Source organism: Microtus pennsylvanicus, chromosome 2 (assembly GCF_037038515.1).
Source record: "Microtus pennsylvanicus isolate mMicPen1 chromosome 2, mMicPen1.hap1, whole genome shotgun sequence".
Classification (NCBI taxonomy): Eukaryota; Metazoa; Chordata; class Mammalia; order Rodentia; family Cricetidae; genus Microtus; species Microtus pennsylvanicus.
In genome coordinates this window covers 89,544,476-89,553,850 of record NC_134580.1, presented here as the reverse complement: position 1 = coordinate 89,553,850, position 9,375 = coordinate 89,544,476, and positions in this window count along the sequence as shown.

Genomic DNA, 9,375 nt, shown 5'->3' with positions numbered 1-9,375 from the left:
CTCATCACCTTCTGTGAGTGCTTAACCTACCCTTCTAGCCTCAGATTTGTGTCTTTCTTCAAACCAGTTCCTACACAGCCCAGCTTTAGGCCATTAGCTCTACAAGTTAAAAACTCATCTGAGTCTTTCTGGTGTCTCACATGGTGGCTAGTAAGACAATTTCTTCAGGGGCTTTGGAACTAGGAATGCTTCTGCTCTGATTTCTATTGCTGTGTTTTGTTTTCCTTTGCTTCTGCAGTGCTGGAGATCAAGCCAGACCTCATACACAATAAGCAAGTGCTCTATAGCTCAGCTACCTCCAAAATATTTCCAATCTTCTCTACCAAGAACTTCTTTAGTAGAGGATACTAGAACTTAAATGATTGTTATTCCTAATTGCTTACAGACTGTAAAAAATTATTCCATCTCTCTTGTTGAAAAGTAGTCTAAGAAAAGTGATATATGTTTCACAGATTTTTTTTTCAATTACTCAAAGGCCAGAGAGATGACCAGATGTTCGGGAACTTGACACCAAACTGGAAGACCAGAGGTCCTGCCTGAATTCAATCCCTGGGTCCCACATGGTAGCAGGAGATACCTGGTCACAAAAGTTTTCTTCTGACCACCAATATCCACCACGGCACCCGCACATTTACATACACTCACATATATCAAATAAATGACATAAATTTGTTTTAAAATAAAATTAATAAAAGACTTGAAGACATCAAATGAGCAGCCTTATTTTGCACCCCTGACTGTTAAATCCAATCCCAATTCCTGCAATCAATTTTTAAAGTAAGTGAATAAGGAAAAGTATCTGAAAGAAATGCCATAAACTTTAGCAGTGACACCAGCAATGATCTCTCGTGTAGAATCTATTTTCATTTAGTGACATGCATACATGAGACACAATTCATGATCTTTTACTATTCCTTTCACTAATTTGAGCTACTTAACCTCTTCATGCACAAAGTCTAGCATCCTGCATGAAGGAGGGGTTAAAATGTCTAAAACTCCCTTTTGACCTAGACCAGTGGTTCTCAACCTGTGGGTCACAAACCTCTATCTCCAAAAATATTTGCTTTAAAACTCATAACAGTATCAAAATTACAGTTACGAAGAAGCAACAAAAGTAATTTTATGGTTGTGGGTCATCACAACAAGAGGAACTATATCAAAGACCACAGCATTAGGAAGGTTGAGAACCACTGACCTAGACACACAACAGTTTCTTAAAGCCTCCCTCTCCCAAGTGCTGACATTATAGGCATGAGCGATCACATGTGGCTCTTCAATGGTGTGTTTTAAATGCTAGAAGAAAATACCAAAGTGATAAACTTAACATGCTAGAAGAAATTATCAAAGTGATTAGCTCGCAAAAATAGAAATAGAAATTTAGTCGATAAAAAATACATTAAATACATATTATATTCTACTTTTTCTTCCAGGAAATTTTGAAAAATAGTTTCTAATGTTCAGTCTAATAGTAAGAAGGAACAGGGGAGCTGGCACACGCCTTTAATCCCAGCACTCAGGGAGACAGAGACAAGTGGACCTCTGTGAGTTCCAGGCCAATCTGGTCTATAAAATAAGTTCCAGGCCAGCCAGGACTGTTACACAGAAAAACCCTGTCTCAAAAAATCAGAAAGAAGGAGGAGGAGGAACATGGATCTTTTAAGCACAGTTGGGTATGCTACTGCTATTGCCCTGGCTTGCCCCTTGGGGGTTGCAGGTAAGTCTCTACTATTGAGACATCATACATTTCTGACACAGGACTCAGATTAGAGCTGGATCTAACCTGACAGCCTCCTTCCTGTGCCCTGGCTTCCACAGTCCTGGAAGGTGCTAGGCAAGCTGCCAAAGGAGGGAAACGAACAGTAGTCCTAACCAGGTATGATGCCTTTGACCATAACACTGATCAGCACGTAAAGGCATCCCTAAATTGCAGCGGTGGCTCTCATATTCTGGCAGCAACCAACAGCTGTCTAATTGTACCTAAAGCCTGTTCAGGAGGAGGAACCTCATGCCAGATACTGTAATCCTAGCCAGCTGAGCAAGGCCAGTGAGGTCGTGAATCTTGAGAAGAACCCACTACAGTTCTTTACTAGGCCAGCATAACTCCTAACTGTGCCCTAAAACTTGTCCTTATAACCACAGGTAAGTATAGCTCTCACCCCTCATCAAAGAAGCTTCTCTTTCCTGTAGATGGAGACCATTGTTTAAAAAGGACAACTGTCACAATGTGGAGAGCAGCTAATAATTGAATGGCTGGCCCCCGTGGCTACCTCTACAACAAAACTGGTGGACCTGTGGCTCAGGGAACATCATAGAGGCTAGTGTGGGAAGATTGCTAGAACCAGAGGACTAGGAAGATCGTGTCTCCTAGACATGACAGGGAAATTACAGCCAGGGCCTTAGGGAGCACATGGGAGAAGTAAGCTCAGCACCATCTTTGTTCCTTACCAGATCTCTGTTGTTCTAACCCCCAACGCTGCTGGAACGCAGTTTTTAAAGGGGGTGAAGTGAATTGAAGGCCTAATCAGTACTTGCTGTAGCGCTGGCCAGTACACATAAAAACCTGTAATTCAGCGATCCAATTTTAGGATGATACTGTGGTTAACACCAAAAGCAATTTTAAGGACTGGATGTGATGGTGTATACCTGTAAGCCCAGCATTCAGGAGGGAGAGGTAGATGGATCTCTGTGAGTTTGAGGATGGCCAAGTCTACATAGTGAGCTCCAGAACAGCCAGGGATATGTAAAAGACCATCTTAAAAATATAAAATGGTAATTTTTAAAGATTACTGTTTCTTTTTTCTTATGCAAGGGCAATACACACTGAGGAATGTGGCAGGTGCTGATGCTTTAATGTCTGCTATGCTCATTCATTTTCTCATTTATCACAACTGATTTCACAGTGTCTTACCCAGAGTCTCAAAATTTTTTTAAAAAATCATAAAAATGGACTCAGTCAATTGTATATATAGTTATGCATATACAGATATACAAGTGTATGTAGCAATAATAAAGAAACAGAAGCTAACAGCTAGAGACGTGAGAAGAGTTGAAGGAAGTTTACCTGAGAAGGGGTAGAGGGAAGGAAAGGAGGGAGGAAGGGATGCAATTCTACTTCTGTTTAAAAACACTTTTTTAAACGTGTAAAAATTGCAAATTTCTTCATATTGTGTATCATAAAACCTCATATGAGATGTCCTTCTGTATATGTGTTGCTTTTATTGGCCAATGGTTTAAGAGAGTAAAGCCAGGCAGGAAATCCAAACAGAGATATAGAGAGAAAGTAGGCAGAATCAGGGAGACACCACGTAGCTGCCAAAGGAGAAAGACACCAACCATCAGCCAGAACCTTACCGGTAGGCCACAACCTCATGATAATTCACAGATTAATAGAAATGGGTTAATTTAAAGATTTATTTATTTATTTATTTATTATGTATACAGCATTCTCAGTACTCTGCCTGCATGTATGCCTGGAGGCCAGAAGAGGGTACCAGGACTCAGGACTCAATACAGATGGTTGTGAGCCACCATGTGGTTGCTGGGAATAGAACTCGGGACCTTTGGAAGAGCAGGCAGTGCTCTTAACTGCTGAGCCATCTCTCCAGCCCTGAAATGGGTTAATTTAAGATATAAGAGTTAACTAAAAATATGCATAAGCTATTGGCCAAACAGTGTTGTAATTAATACAGTTTCTGTGTTATTATTTGGGTCTGGGCAGCTGGGAAATGAATGAGCAGTCTCCATCTACAAAAACCAAAACAACATATAAGAAAGGAAATACTTCCTCAGAGTGCAGAATGGTATTATGTAATAGGTCAGTCCAGAGCCCTCTTTATCAAGGAGAGTGTAGAAAAACATAGAAAGAGTTTCATATTAACAAATTTTATTGCAACACATTATATTAAAATAATACATCTTACTTGGTTATGAATAGAAAACACATTAAGAAAATGTTGTGTGTTATCAATTTAACTAGTAAGTAAAGCCTGTGTGGGGCTGTATGTCTTTAGATTCTTATCTGTAACTTAGGAAACATTAGAGACAATTGTCTTTGCTGATACCATACTCTTAAAACAGATTCTTGTATATCCTTCTCACTGCTGCCTTCATCTCTTTGTTCCTAAAGGTATATATTACAGGGTTCAGAAGTGGGGTAATTATTACATCAAGAATGGCAGGGAATTTATCTACAGGCACTGTGAGAAAAGGCCATAAATACAAAAAGGTACATGGGCCAAAAAGCAATACCACCGTTGTGACATGAGCTGACAATGTAGAGAGAGCCTTGGATGAGCTTCCAGAAGAATGTTGCCAAACAGTGACCAGCATAAAGACATAGGAGATCATCAAAGTGATAAAAGTTCCTAGAGACATGGAGCAGTGACCATGAGATCCAACCTGTATGTGACTGTGCAGGCAAGCTTAATAAACCAAGGAAGATCACAGTAAACGCTGTCTACTTCACTGTGGCCACAGAACTGAAGGTTTGCAACAAATACAATTTGGATCATTAAATACATGATTCCAGTGGTCCAAGCCACTGATAAGAGTGAAACGCATGTCCTCGGGCTCGTGATAGTCTGATAATAGAGGGGCTTACAGATGGCGATGTAGCAGTCACAGGCCATAGCTATGAGCAGCATCAACTCTGTTCCTCCACTGATGTAATGAAGAGCATCTGGGTGATGCAACCTTGAAGGGAAGTTACCTTTCTTTCCTTTATAAGACCAGAAATCATCTTGGGAACTGTAATGGGGGAAACTCACATGTCAGTAAAGGAGAGGCTGACGAGCAGGAAGTACATGGGGGGAATCTAAATGGGGGGTCAGAGATCACAGTGAGTACAACTAAGAAATTCCTAAAATGCCTGCCACATAGAACACATAGCGAAAACCAGAAAGAGGACAGACAGCACATATCTCCAAAGAACTGCGAATCCCTTTAGCACAATTTTAGACGCCACTGAATGATTTTTCTCCTTGCATGGTCTCAGTTACTTCTGACTCCAGATTTTTGCTGAAAGAACAGTAAAATAAGAAAGTAGAATTACTTGATTTTTCATTCAGGGGCCATCAGAGTAGCAGACCCTCTAGGAAATAAATGCCAAGAGATCTCTTACAGGCATTTGACTTACATTATTATATCAGCTTGTACAACAAGTCCATAGTCCCTAGCATTGTACCCTGAAGTCTTTAAGATAGGCAGAAAAGAAGAGAGCTCAATTGGGAAGTTGAGCAGAACAAAAATAAAGCAGAACTCAAAGCAAGATCTAGAGTCTGCAAGGACAGACAGAAGCTTAATCTTATTAGATTAGCTCGTATTGGCAAAATATAGGAAAACTCAAATTTGTAGGTTAGGTGTTTATAGAGCCAAGAAGCAAACTGAATACAACCATTAGCAGAAATGTCCTATGTAGAATTCCTGGTAGGTGGTCATCCATGATCAACTCTATTGATGGGGAACAAACTAGCTGCTGATGTAGCACACCTATGGTTGGACAAGTGTATTATAATTTCTTCCATCTAAAGAAAAGTCTGTTTTCATTAACTTTCAATCATAGGTCTACTTTTGCAATTTGAAATCAAGCAGAACTAACCAAATCCATCTTGCATATGCCAACCTTTCAAATATTTAAAGCTATCTTTTATATCTAGCCAATATCACTTTTCCACAAGAAAAATATGTTTTTTTTTAAATTCTGTCATATAACATTAGACTTTGCTTGAAATCCTGATTATATTCATGCTTTGTTGTTTGTTTAGGGGAAGGGAGAGGGTTTTTTATTCCATGTACTATATTGGGATGCTGGTAGCTGTCTAGCCAGTGTTCGGTATAGAACTATATGTATATGTGTGTATATTTATTATTTTCATATAATTTGCAAGACAGAGATCAGTAATGAACTATCAATGTGAAATAAGATGTTCTCCTTGTACTTGAATCAAAACTGCAATTCCAAGCCAGGCAGCGTGGTGCACACCTTTCATCCCAGCACGAGCGGATCTCTGTGAGTTCAAGGCCAGCCTGGCCCACAAAGAGAGTTCTAGGACAGCCAGGACTGTTACGCAGAGAAACTCTGTCTCAAAAAAAAAAAAAAAAAACAACCAACCAACCAAACAAACAAACAAACCCTGCAATTCCAGCTGAGGTATAGTTGGGAGTTTTGTTTGTGGTTTTGTTTTTGTTTTTAAAACAGGGTCTCTACTATGGGTCTGTAGGCTCAATATAGATGCCACAATGTTACAGAAGAACCCTGGGTAACTGTCCAGGCAGTGAGATGTCTCTGTTAATTGTAGAGTTTTGAAAGTTGCTTATAATGTACTTCCTATTTACTTAGGTAATATTATATCTTTCTGGAGTCTTTCATGGAGTTTAAGAATGATAGTTTTAATTATAAAAGATAAGTTAGATATAAAACTTTACATTCACAAAAATAGGATAAATGATAGAGTATTTTCCTTAAATTGCCAAATGTAAATGGACTAAATATTGTAACTATAATTCTTGCTTGATAATTGTTTTGTTATATGTAATTTTACTATGTTAAAGGTAAAACCTTTTTTTATGGGAGGTGACATGGGATTCCCCTCTGTATGCTGTAAATATGTTTTATTACCACTGGTTAATAAAGAAGCTGCTCTCTGCCTATGATAGGGCAGAATATAGTCAGGCAGGAAATCCAAACAGAGATGGAGAGAGAGAGAGAGTTAGCAGAATCAGAAAGATGCCATGTAGTTTGCCGAAGGAGACAGATGCTCTTTGTAAACCACAAGCCTTGTGATAATATACAAAATTATAGTAATGGGTTAATCTAAGATGTAAGAGTTAGTTAATAAGAATCCTGAGCTAATAGGCCAAGCATTGTTGTAATTAACATAGTTTCTGTATGATTGTTTCAGGTCTGGGCAGCCCGAAGATGAACAAGAGGTCTCTGCCTACAAAGGTTCAGGTTCTAGATTTTGAATATAGATTGAGATATAACAAAAAACCACAAAAACCAGGGTCTTACTCTGGCTATACTGGCCTGTAACTCACTATACAGTCCAGACTTGCCTCAAACTCACGGCAATCCTCCTACTTCACCCCCTGAGTGCTGTGGTTAGTAGTATAAGTCATCATGCTCGGTTTTATTATATTCCTCTTGTATAATAGGTTTTAAAGTGCAGTTAAAAAGAAAAAGGAGAACATAGTCCATTGAATCAACTAAGCAAGGCTCGTAAGGGCTCACAGAGACTGAAGTGGTAAGCATGGGGCCTGCATTGGTCTAAGCCAGGTCCTCTGCATAGTATTTTTGTGGGACTCCTAACAGTGGGCACGTGTGTCTCAGACTCTTTGGCCTGCTCTTGAGACTCCTTTCCTCCTATTAGATTCCCTTATCCAGTCTTGATATGAATGAAGACTTTGGCTTGTCTTATTGTATCTTGTTTTTTTTTACCTGTTTGACTGTTATCCCCTAGAGGCCTGCCTTTTCTGAAAGGGAAACAGAGGAAATAGATCTGGAGGAGAGGAAAAGTTAGGTACAGGAGCTGGGAGGAATAGAGGGAGGAGAAACTGTGGTCAGGATGTATTGTATGGTAGAAAAATCCAATTTAAATTTTAAAAAGCTTAAGTATGGTAAAACAAAATTGGAAGATTGTATAATTATTACTCTTTTTAATTGTGGACATGGTATTCTTTTGATGAAAAATTTAATGTGGCTTTAGAGTATAATCCCAGAACTAATAGTCACAGAAAGAAATAATACATAATTAATAGGTACTACAAAATAGAAAAATAGAGTCAGCACACATTTGAATAAAATACATAAATGTTTATTGCTGCTTATTTCTAATGGACATATTCAAGAATCTAAGGAGCTGAAGTAAGTCCTAGGGCATGAGAATAAGAATATTTACCCCTTACATTTACCATTATTAAAACAAACCATAAGTCTCAGCACAATTTCATATAATAGTCAAATAAACAAATATTTATCAAAAGCAAGACTCCATTGAAAATTGCTGAACCAGTTACTTCTTAAATAAATTAGTGAGCAGAAATAAAACTTTAAAAAATGAATCAGGTCAAAACTCATTGAAGGTGGAAACTCCAACAGATAAAGAACCCTCTACCCTCTACCCATGCTGAGGTAAACAACCCAAATTAAACTCAGTGGGGTACAAAAAGTCAAAACAAAAAACATAATAGCAAGAAGAGAATTGTTGTGGAAAAGAAGGGTTCGGTAGACATGGGAAATGATGAGAAAATGTCGTGGGTAAACACGACCAAAATATATTATATACTTGAATGAAATTGTCAAAGAAAAAAATAATGTTAAAAAGAACAAAGTATTTTTAAGACTTCAATAATGGGGAACACAATTTTTTGACCTGCTTTTAAATTTTTTAAATTTATTTATTGATTTGTGTGTTTGAGTATTTTTGTGCAGGTGCTTACACAGCGAGGCAACTTGCCAGCCTTGTTTGTCTTGTTTTTAATATCTTCTTTCTACAAAATATTTTAATATCTAATGACCATTTTCTTAGTGAATCATTTCATATGGTAAAAATAAATAAATAAAATTGAGCATAGAGTCTGGCTTCTGACTTAAGACCTTAAACCAAATAGAGCAAATCAGAGCTTAACTTTGGAGCCTGTCCTGAAACTAGCTCTTGTAGATCAGGCTGGTCTTGAACTCACAGAGATCCGCCTGCCTCTGCCTCCTGAGTGCTGGGATTAAAAGTGTGCTCCACCACTGCCCTGTTGAGTTTAGCTTTTTCAAAATTTGTTAGAATACTAGATTGAATAATAAAAGACTTGAGTCCAATTAAGATGGAGATTCAATATAGGAATCTCTCCCAATAAATCTAGGACTATAAAAAGACACCAATTATTGAAAGATAAACTATGGGGAAACCAATCCACCTCATGTTCCAGTGAACTTGCAAACAAAAGTTTATGTTTTTAATTTTTTTTAAATTGTCAAGGAACACATTTAATAAAAATTTTTCAAAAAGACAAATAGACATCTTAATTAGAACAGCTCCAAAGCTGTTTGTCTTTCAGTGAGTTACAGACCTTCTTTATTCTGAATCATTTTAATAGAAAGTAGAGTTTTGAGGCTTTGGTGTTGGAGAGAAGAAGGACCTGTCAGGAAAGCATGTTCAAAACGTTTGTTTAGAAGGACTGATGCTGCAGTTTCTGCAAATTACAGTGAACTCATGTTGACCTCAGACTAACAAAAAAGGAAAGGTCTAGGAAAGAAAATCCCCAAGCCTTCTGTGCTTCAACAAGTCTAACTACTGGGTCACATTTTCTCAGTCTGTAACTCCAGCTAATATGGTCTGCGTGTCCCAGGAGACCACTAGGCTCCTAAGTAAGTATATTAAACTTCCT